The sequence below is a fragment of the Schistocerca gregaria genome, chromosome 8 (genome assembly GCF_023897955.1).
Source record: "Schistocerca gregaria isolate iqSchGreg1 chromosome 8, iqSchGreg1.2, whole genome shotgun sequence".
In the NCBI taxonomy this organism is placed as follows: Eukaryota; Metazoa; Arthropoda; class Insecta; order Orthoptera; family Acrididae; genus Schistocerca; species Schistocerca gregaria.
In genome coordinates, this window is record NC_064927.1 from 167,127,404 (window position 1) to 167,139,704 (window position 12,301).

The following is a 12,301-nucleotide window of genomic DNA, read 5'->3' on the forward strand; positions in this document are numbered from 1 at the left end:
TTTTGGCGATTATGTCGTCTCGTTAACATAGTTTTATTTACCTTTTAAAACTAAATTCCATAGAAAGAACAATTTTTCTAAAAGTCCCTCCTTCGCAGCATTGAATTTCAGTTCTGTGCGACAAGAGCGGTGCAGTTTTCTCAAATTGGTATTTCTTTATATTGTTCGTTTCCAATAGAAATTGCTGCCTGATAACACATTTATCCATGTCGTCAACGAAATGCTTATCGCGTGCACCTCACTCGTCCTTCTTCGGTCTAAACTTGAATTCCTCTCTGCTCAGCTTCGAATACCTCCTTCCTTAATTTACAAACCATCCTGTTGCTCAACTGTAACATTTTGACTGCCCGTTCCATCGACTTTGTAACCTTCCCACTATGTTAGTTTCCGAATGGAATTTAGCCCAACTTTACCTCCGATTTTAGGTATTGCCAAAACTGTGTACCCACAAACTGTTATCAGACTCGTATGCTAACCTTTGACTCCATAGAACCTAATTTGAACTGAACCTTAACTAATCAGAATGCAACTTTTCTTGATATTATATGAGCAACTGAAGTTACTTACCTGGCCCTAATTAAAATTTGCACCTACCTCACGTTCTGACAACGCTGTTGCAGATTTCTCGAAAGCACAACAGCAAACATCAAGCAGACAGTGGCTAAGATAGATTCCTACTTCTGAATACATATTCAATCTGTTGCATGTGATAATGAATAATGATGGACAGTGGGGTGGGGAAGTAACCATTCCTATGAATATTCCAAAACAAAAATTTTAGAATGAAGTATGCATTCGAGAAATATAGAGTAAAACTTTGCGTGATCTTCACACACAACATTGGTCCGAACAGTGCCCTTGCTTAACAAAGTGAACAATTATATAAAGACCGTGCAACATTAACAGAGACTTTCTATAAAAGTTAAACAGCTTAACCAAGTAATTTGTTAATGCATGACTCAGGGAAGTAGGGTGGTCTTTCTCTCAGCTCTGAGCAAGTTAACCAGCTGACAGTAATCATTCCTAGCTGCATAGTGCTGCAATTAGTGTGAATCCATAGTTGATATAAGTAAAGCACTGGCCGCTTTCATTCCGATTCTTCATTCTTCCGTAAAAAGCTAGTGTAGTGTGCCCTTTTTGGGACTATGTCGTCCCGTTTGTATAAAACTTCTCTTCAAAAATAACAACATCCTTCAAAATCTATATTCGTTTTGCTTTCCAACATAGACATCATATTCAACCTTGCTGTCCTTTACAGTGAATCTTTCTTCATCCATCAGATACCATCACAAGTCAGCAACGGCCTACTGAATTCGCCCATGACCTATCACATTTCAGTTATGACTATCAGATGGCACAGAGCCAAAGACTGCGCCACAAGAGTGATATTCATCTCACACTACGTCATGGTGACCAAGCGTTACATCAGTCTGATGTAGGCAACTCCTCACATAGCATGAGATGAATGTTACCTGCGCCACTACAAGACCAGAGATTCTTCAATGGTAACGTAAATAATTCTCTCTATGACATGCACATCTAACACATACACAAATAAAATTGACATGATCACCTTATATATCCTCCACCTTCCCCAAGTAGAATTTTATACGAAGGTCATTTCAGATAGGAATGGGACGATGACAAAATTGTAAACATTTTGGACAGGAACGTTTAAGACATGTAACAAATACAAAGAGCAAAATGGCTTATCAAGAATATGTGTTAAATAACTATAAGTAAAAGTGTTTACAAAATTCAAGAATATGTGAATGTTTCATCGATGGAATTCACCACTGGCATGTTATCAATTTTTTTATGATGTCTATGAGAACATTCTGCACAGGGCCATTTTGAAAGTTTATATGCCACATGTTGTATTGAAATAGTACTGGTAAATAACACTTTTTTTTAGTACACAGGACGAAGGTCATATATGACAGTAGTAATTTGCATGATGAACGTAGGTGGACGAGTATCCTTGTGACAAACGATCGAACTTTCATTAGCCCATTGCAATAATGTCACTGTTCTGGGAAGCTATGTGGAAGCAGACCCAGTATGTTTCAGTATATAATTAGTAGACATATTTCTTCTGTCCTCTCAAGTCTCAATCATTTGTGGTGAATGGTCACTCAGTTACAGTTTGTTGCATTTAAAGTGCACAATTCCTTACATTAAGACAGGAGTAATAAGATTTTACATAGTTGTATATATGGAATACACATGTACTGTAATGGAAACAAAAAATTTCTATGTCTATAAAAAAATTAAGGAAAAATGATACGGTTTTAGAATAATGAATTACAGAAACTTCAGAGAAGTAAATCATGTTCTTTCTGTACAAAATTACCTACAGAAAATTCTAAATCTGTTGGAATCAATTTGTATGCATAAAATCTGTAAAAATATATAAAATTATAGGGAGTAAGGTAGAAAGACACACACAAGGATAGTGATCATACACAAGAAATAAACACACAATGTATGTGGTAACAATAAGGAGAACAAAAATATATAATTAGGAAAAAATGGATTAGGGAGTAACCAAGATTCACATCAAAGAATACTGTCTGCAGTTGGTCAAACGTCAGTCTATTATTGTACTAAATATGGTCAGTAGTTAGCATGCTATCTAGTTATATTTCATCCTTTAGTTATGCACCTTTTAATCCTTTTGCCCATAATTTTATCAAACTTTGAACAAATGCCACTGTTTACTGTACTATTTGCTTTTTTCTGTCATGCTTCTTACATTCTCATAAGCACATGTTATTTAGCCCCATTGCCCATTTGCCATCTTTGCCCTACCTAGGGATTTCTCATATTTGCCCTACCTAATCATTTCTTATACTTGCCCTACGTAATCATTTCATCTCTCATTCATCTGTGTAACAACTTTCTTTCTCCCCTTTTACTCTTTGCTTCCTCCTTACATATCTTTCATAACTTCTTACACATCTTTCCTAACTTCTGAGTGCTCCCTACAATACTACACTTAATTATTATACTAATTGTGACACTCCCTATATTAACAATTTATACAGAGAGTATGCATGATGAAGAAACTCAATACATAACATGAAGTGTGAAAGTCAAATACAATGTGCAAATTCCTTAAGCTAAGGCAATGCATGTTGTTATGTTACATCATATGAAAATACATGAAGACAATCTGCAATGTCACACATGTTGGTAGAAAAATTTGTATACAAAAGAATCTTATCATATGCCATGGCAAAAAGAATAAACCTGAAAAGTGGAAAGGAAGTCATTATTCCTTATACTTCTTGCATGTTGTCTGTACATGTCACACCTCACGAGTGATGAATTTCATCTTCTCTTCCAAATATCTAGAATGTTTTGACATCGTTTCATACATATGTAAAGCTTATCTCTTAGACAAAGAAAAGCAGATTTTCTTATAGCATTCAGTAGAAGTTAAATTTTGAGTGTGTGTAGCTATATACAGATCAGAAAAGAACCATCTCATACATCAGTATAAATACGAAAATAGACACTAACAAAAAGACAATATATAACAGGTTCAGTGAGGTATCATATGCTAAAAGAGTGTGCCACAGTACAGAGCAGCCATCAATGCTGAGCCACGTCTCTGCAAAACATTTTCCATCCATAATTGGAGACAAAAATATACACTTCTCGAATTATTGTACAGTAAAGCTGTTACATGGTGTGTTGCTCCAATGAAAGAAAATGACAGTGTATGTTTAGCAAAATGGTTATATAATTTTCCTCAGATGACTATTAACTCCACATTAAGGAAATAACTGCGTTGTTTTAAGTCACGCTACCTTCATTCACTATAGTCATACAGTCACATTTTTTCTAAAACTTTGTTTTTACACTTATAAACGCGAAACACATCTAAATAGCATGAAAATCGACTATAACGAGAAACAGTGTCCTGATGCCCTAACCATTACTCTCTCCCTCTCCCTCTCTCCATTAATCATCATAATCATTGCTTGAGTCTATTACAGTGTGCATCATAAATATAATTATCTCATGCACCTCGCCAACATAAATCTTATTATTCTCTTAGAAAATTACTCATATTCGTATCTTAAGTTTCAATATACACTTCAAGTAATAATTCCTTGCTCTTTTTTCGTCCACTTACTTCCACATCAACAACACAACAGAGCTATAATCGTAAATATTATAGCTCAAAAAACGCAATATCACTGCCTCACAATACAGCCTGGAAAACATCTTCCATCAAAATACCCGTCGATCTTCTTTGCAGACAACACACTTACCATTATAACAGCCTGCAAATCTCATCAAAAGTGGTAGAAAAATTTACATGTCTCTGTATTATCATCACTGTGTGTAGCCAAAAATATTTTTCAAATGAACAACACATTGCTAATAACCTGTGTATCCTCTCAGAACTGCTTTAATTATTCTTATTCGGTTCTAGATGAAATTTCGAAGTCCGTAGCAGTTAGTTTGGCGTAGGGCAGCAAATCGTGTTAGTTCTTCGGCGACGAATGAAGTCTTTGTCGCCCATATCGCCCGATCCTTGTCAGGAGTTGACTATCGCGCCATGTGAGTTGCTCTGGCATGTGTTGCAATAGTCTTGTCTATCTCTAACTTGTGTGCTGTCACTCAAAAAATATTTTCGAATAGGTGACATGTAGTTCTATCATCTGGGCACAACTTTAGTAAACAGGATTATGCTGTATATTGTTTGATATGCGAAATATGACGTCTCTTGCTCTCGTGTGTCCGATTCGTTTATTTCCACAACATTGTCGTTTTTCTCGGAGTTGGAAATGGTATTACTCCTGGATTTCTGAGTACAAGTAACGGAGATAAAGATGTAGAATCGTGTGGTAACTTAATGAGTATCTCTTTCTTCTTCACATTTTGTAATGTGCCGTTATATGAACTGAGTGCGGGTTCTGTGATTCCCTGTTCTAGCATGGACTCAATTTCTGCCTTCAGATATTCTCTTCAGCTAATTGAATACAAATACACACAGAAGTCAATCCAAAACGGATCCAATAATGGCGTTTTTGCTACAAATGAGACATGACATGAATCAAAACTTTAACAGAAGGGCACAAGAATCAGCAGACCTAAAAAACGAAATCAAGGTAGTCGCTGAAAAATGTTCACAATCAAACCAAGAATTACACGCCAAGATTCAAGAAATAACAGATAAACAAGAAGCATTCGCGGTTACCAAACGAGAAACACTGACAGAGAACTTTTCTAAACATAACGCTCACATTAATTAACGTTTTAACAATCACAAGGAAAACTGTTTGATACGTCACCCAAAACTGGTGCGATCGCAGGATAAAGAACGAAAAGAACTATTAGAAACAATTACTAAATAGCGACTTATGTAGACAATCACATACACTCATTTTCGGAAGAAATCGAAACGGTTAAGGAGACAAATATTCAAATACAAGAGAGGCTCACGGAAATCCAATCACACACAATTGAGGCGAAAATTTCTGCAGACACTAAAATCCATAATATTATGGATACATTAACAGAAAAAGTCCAGACACTAACTGACAAAATAGAACACATAGAAATCTATCAAGACCCAGAAAATTTGAAAGCAGATTTTAAGAATGTAACCAAAAGTAATCGTAAATTACGAAACGAACTGACAGAAAAGATCAACGAACTCACTACATGAATAGACCTGTTAGATACTAACAATGACAGTAAATCAGATGACACTACACTAGTCTCAGTTCAACGGATTTCTAATACTAAAGATACACAAATTACAAATGTGCAACAAACAATCGCAGATCCAGAATCACGTAATAATTTGTTACATCAGAAAATTAATTCTTTACAGCAAGGGATAGCTGACACACAAGAAACAACTGCAAATAATCAATTCCAGCAGAACACACACCATTACGACATGCCTCAGATGCACAATACATATGAGGTTGGTAGACTTCACAGAGTAAGAGATCTTAACCAGGCAGAAAGACACATAAATTCATATTCACAACATTACGAAAATAATTACACACAAAGACATGACAGTTTCGACCACAAGCATTTCCTTTCAGTGAGGAAGTTTAAAACATTTAAAAGCAACAGGACACAAATACATCCACTGGACTGGATCCAACAATTCAATGTGGCACTCCCACCATCATGGCCAGTTCAACATAAGCTAGAATTTATTATTAGTTTTCTTGAAGGGGAACCAGCGAGAAGAATGCCACCAGTGTTTTTCAGTAGAAGCATTATAGGAAGCACTTCTAGCAGCTTATTGATCAGATACCACACAGAGTAGCATTAAAGATCTGCTAATTAGTCTGCCAAATTTCGAGAATTCTACTTTCCCAACAATCACACAATTTTTCGAGTATATGATTGAACAAAACCAATACCTCAATGATCTATCAATACAGCTGTGTATTTCAAAACTCCCCAGAGCATTAAAAGTGTCATTATTAACAGGCCAGCAAAAGGACAACGTGTCCGCATTTAGAGACATACTGCAATTGCTAGAGGTACACTAGGCATATTATGCGTTTATTAATAAGAACTTTTCACGACATAACGCAAACCAGACAAACAATGCTAATTTTGAGTAAACACGGTTTGACAATAACAATCGTAATAAACGCTTTCACAGTGCAAATGAAAATTTTAATCGAGAACACACACAGGGATTTAATGAACAGCAGTATAATAACAATGTACATTACAATTCAAGACAGCAACAAAGCCATCCAAATAACACGACACATACACGACAGGAAATGCCGAACCGGTCAAACATTCACATGACTCATCGCCTAGAAAATGCGTCAGGTGCAAGCAATTACACGGGTCAGACGCAAAATACACAAAACGAACAAAGACAGCCTTTTCAGAGAAACACACGAGCCTCACCGTATAACCACGGTTATAACGACAGAAGGAGAGAAAACGAACACAGACCACAAAGGACATTCTACAGTGATAATTTTCATAGAAATTCAAACAGTGCACAACAACCAAGTCATCGCTTGGATGTACCAAACACAAGATTTCATCCGCCACCTACCGCTAATAATCAAAATGGTAGAACAGTACAGCTCATAGAAACCACAAAACACTCCCTGACAGAAAATGAAATGTCACAACATTTATGACTAGAGATAGCCTGTGATGAATCTCTAAATGACGACACTATGGATAAGGACAGAGAAAAGATAACGATAGAGTATGCCATTACATTCGACGACGTGCGAGACACATTGTTGCACGAAAAACCAATCATGCAGAATACTATATGCCACCCAATAATACAGATAAATTTAAAGTCACAAAATATTTTACCAATAATTGATTCAGGCTCACCAATAGCCGTAATTAACGAAGACACATTTAACATTTGCAGTAGCAATAATGATTACCCAGTATTCCTGTTGCACAAAACTAAAGTTAAGAGAGCATTCCCAGGAAAAAGCATTGAAGTCTAAAGACACACTATTAACGTTTGTTTTTGGAAGGCAAACTTTCCACAGCAGTTGTTAGATAGTTTCACATTTAACAACTGATACAATATTATGAATGAATTTTCTCGTACAGTACGGCGCAAAAAGATTGACTTTAAATCGTCCTACCTAACATTACAAAAGGAAGACAGTGAAGTGGTAGTGAGATTTCAAAACACAGTATCCTCAGAAGAACAAAATATGCACAGGATCGAATTATTGCAGATTCTAAAGATAACGATTGTTATCTGACACTATACACGAACACACATAATTCAACATGGCAGAGGAACAGGATTGTAATGTATTAGAGACAATTACATGCAAGGCTGGGGACAGTATAGCAGAAGACGACACAGAACGCACAGAATTAGAAAATATTCTTGTGCGACATAAAACAGTTTTTAACAATGTTCCAGGAACGATGACAGGATTTATGTACGAATTTCAGGTGAAACTACATTAGACATTCAAAGCAAAACACTATCCAATCCTGCATATACACACAGAAGCAGTTAAGAAAGTGTTTACGACAAGTGATTGATCAGGGTATAATTGAACCACCAGCAAGCCAATATATAAATCCATTACACATCGTTGAAAAGAAGGATGGATCACTCCGTTTAGTTTTAGATTCACGTCAGGTAAATAAAATAATCATTACAGAAACTGACCGACCACAGACTAGAAGAGTTAATGCAAAAGTTTCATGGCACCTCTGTTTATACCACCCTCGATCTCAAATCAGGATTTTGGCAAATCCAGTTACATCCAAATTGCCGAAAGTATACGGCATTCCTTTGCTTTGGTGAATGATACCAATTTCGTAAACTTCCGTTTGGACTAACGATTTCGTCTGCAGCCTTTATACGAGGCATGAATACAGTTCTCCCACAGGATATTAAAAACAAAATTACTACATATGTAGATGAAATTCTAATCGCAGCAGAAAACTGGGAACAGCACAACCACACCCTTCAACAGTTACTGAATACATTCGAGCAGAACGGGGTAACTATAAACCGCCGTAAATTTGAATTTGGAAAAGTGTCAATAAAATTTCAAGGTCATATCATTTCACAAACAGGTATTGTACCAGACTCCGACAAATTGCAAGCATTGAAAGATATCGACGTGCCAACAAATAAGAAGGAAATTCGGAGCTTTTTAGGCCTTATTAATTATTTTAGAAAATTCATTAATTATGAAGCATTAGACACACCCTTGCTATACCAGCTCACAAGTAAAAACACAATTTGGTCATGGAATGAAGACGCTGAGAATTCGAGAATTTGAAAGAAGCGTTACTAAGGGCACCTTTGTTATCACATCCTGATGCAACACAAAACTTTTCCATTGCAACAGATAGTTCAACTACAGCACTATGAGTACACATTTTCCAGGAAGTAGAGGAGGAAGGTAAGACTATCGTTAGACATATTGCGTTTGCAAGCAGGATACTTTCTCCAGCAAAGCGCAATTATTCTGTAATAGAATTAGAGACACTATGCGTAGTATGAGCATTGAAGAGATTACGTCATTATCTATATGGAAGACACGCCATAGTATATACCGATCACCGAGCAATACAGTTTTTATTGTCAGCAAAACTTATGCATGATAGATTAAGCCATTGGAAATTAAAGCTACAATAGTTCGACTTTACTATTGTACACATTCTAGGCACGCAAAATATTGTTGCCGACGCACTATGGAGATCTATTCACCATAAATGACCAGAGAAAGAAAATACCTTCTGCCACAACAACCATAGTATTATGTATATCAAACAAGTGGCTTTCGAAAACTTTATATCATCAGCATTACAGAACATAGAGAGAGAGCAGCAGAAAGATGAAACACTAAAGTAGATTGTAATGCTTTGGCGAGACAAGAGCAACGCAAAAATCAGACATAATTACACTTTACATCAAAATGTTCTGTTTATTCGCTCATAATCCGACGGCAACAATTGGCTTTTATGCATTCCAGAAGGGATCAGAAACAAATTGATATGGTATACGCACCTAGGCTATGCACATTACAGAGCTAGGAAATGCTTTCTAATTCTTTGACAAAATTGTCACTTCAACAATATGGGAAAAACACATTTGCAAAAGTTATAGCATCCTGCAAGATATGTCAGAAAGCTAAATCATCAACAATATCACATATTCCACCACTGTATCCCATCATAACGGTTAATTTAAGACACATGGCAGCAGTAGATCTTTTCGGTCAAATCCACAGTACAAGTAAAGGTTATAGTTATATTCTAGTAGCCGTAGAACTGACATCCAAATTTGTAACATTTTCTCCACTAAGGAAAGCAACAGCTAGATCAGTATCAAGAGCATTTGTAAGAGATTTTCTATCAATAGTAGGACATGTACAGAAGGTTATTTCAGATAATGTACGACAGTTTAGGTCAGACACATGGAAACAAATGTTAGAGAGTAAGAACCTAACACCAATTTACATATCAAGATATCACAGTTATTCTGACCCTTCAGAAAGAATAATGAGAGAGATGGGGAAACTACGTAGAATTTATTGCCACAGAAAGCATACAACATGGGACGAATACATTTCACAGTTTCAGGAAGTAATGAATGCAATACCTAATGAGTCAACGACGCTCTCACCAACTATAATACTGACGAATAAAGACCCATCTTATAAGCGTACTGAAATGATTACTTTTCCAAAGAAGAAGAGACAGCAGAGGCAGGTAAGTAGATTACACGAGATTGGCGATAAGGTACTAGTCGGTACCCATTATCTGTCACATAAAGGGAAGAACCGATGCAGCAATTTGAAACGAAATGGGTTCCTTCAGTGGTTGAATGATAAATCAGAAGAAACAAGATCAATGTACAAGGAAAAGAAGAAAGAAGTGATGAAGAAAATAAGGATGGCAAGAAATGAAGCATGGGAAAGAACATGTGCCAAGATGAATAGCAAATGACGATTTGGGAGAGCAAAAGAAGCATGGTCAGTATTGAAAGGGCTTCAACAGGATACAAAAAGCAAAACTAATCTCCAACTGATAACACAAAAGGAATGGGAAGAGTGTTTCCCAAAATTATTAAATGAGGACAGAGAAGAACATCTAGAAGAAGGAACAGGGGAAGATAAAGGACATGAAGATGATTTTAGAAAGTGAAGTACTTAGGGTGTTGAGAACAGGAAATAATGGTAAATCACCAGGACCAGGCAATATCAATCTGGAGTGTCTGAAATATGGTGGTGACAAAATTGTGAAACAGATAACACAGCTCTTCAACAAAATGTACATGGAGATTCAATACCCAACGAGATGAAGCTAGGTTACATTAATACAATATTTAAGAAAGGGGATCGCAAAATTTGTTCAAACTATTGAGGAATTTGTGTTACACAAACATTAATGAGAATTTTTGCGAAAGTAATTAAAAACAAACGGGAAAAAAATTTAGAACCCAAAAAGAAGAATGTGGATTCAAGGCTGGGAGATCATGTGTAGACCATATTTTCACGTTACAACATATTTTGAAGACACATAGGGAAAAAACAAAAAATAAAGGATTGATTTTCATAGATCTAGAAAAAGCGTATGATACTGTTCCAAGAAAATTACTTTGGAGAGCACTACATATGCGAACATAAACCCTTCTTTGTTTAAAATAATACAACAGATGTAGAAAGATAACAAGTTGGTAATAAACTTTCACAGAAATTTAGAACAAGCAAAAGCCTTTTCTAGGGCTGTCCAAAGTCACCATCATTATTTAAAATCTATATAGATATTAGCCTTAGAACATGGTCTCGTAAATGTAATAGTATGGGATTAGATATAAGAGATGGAGTTTACCTACATCATTTATTAATTGCTGATGATCAAGTAGTCATAGCACAAGATGGGGAGGATGCTAACTATATGTGCAATCAACCAGCAGTAGCATACAAATCTTGGGGTTTGAAGATTAATTACCAAAAATACAGAATACTTGACTAATGATTCAGATGAGCTACACATTGAAGGAAAGAAAATAAAAAAGATAAGCACTTGATGTTATTTTGGATCCATTTTAGAAATCGAGGGAAAATCAGAGTCAGAAATGAATAAAAGAATTAGTAGCGGACGGATGGTCATTGGGATGCTTAACTCAGCCTTATGGAGCAGGAATGTAATGAGCTGAACTAAAAAATTAATATACAAATCCATATTAGAGAGTGTGGTTCTGTATGGAACGGAGACCTTGACAATTAACAGGCTCTAGAGATGGACTTTTGGAGAAGATCGGCAAGAATCTCCAGGAAAGAAAAGATAAGGAACACCGAAAAATAAGGATAATGGAAATAAAAGGAAGAATATATGACGTAATGGATAGGAAGAAATTACAGTGGTACGGGCATGTACGACGAATGGAGTAAACCAGAATACCAAAATTGATACTGGAATGGGAAACAGAGGGGAGAAGAAGAAGAAGACGACCTATGACCACCTGGCTCCAAAATGTACAGTACACAATGAAGAGAATGGGCGCACAGGAAGAAGACACACAAGATCGAAGCACCTGGAGGAATATTTTGAGAATATAGTTTAAGAACGTTTATTGTTTGTATTGTAATTTCCAAGTAAATTATTATGTTGGAAATAAGCCTCTGTAATGAGGAAAAGCTCAAAATAATAATAATAAATTTGTACTTCTATATGCACGACCGTTCAGAATTCGAAATATTCCGCACGCTAATGTAGTACACATTGAGACACTCAGAACAAAAAAATCGAGAGGAAACCATCATATTTCAAACATAAA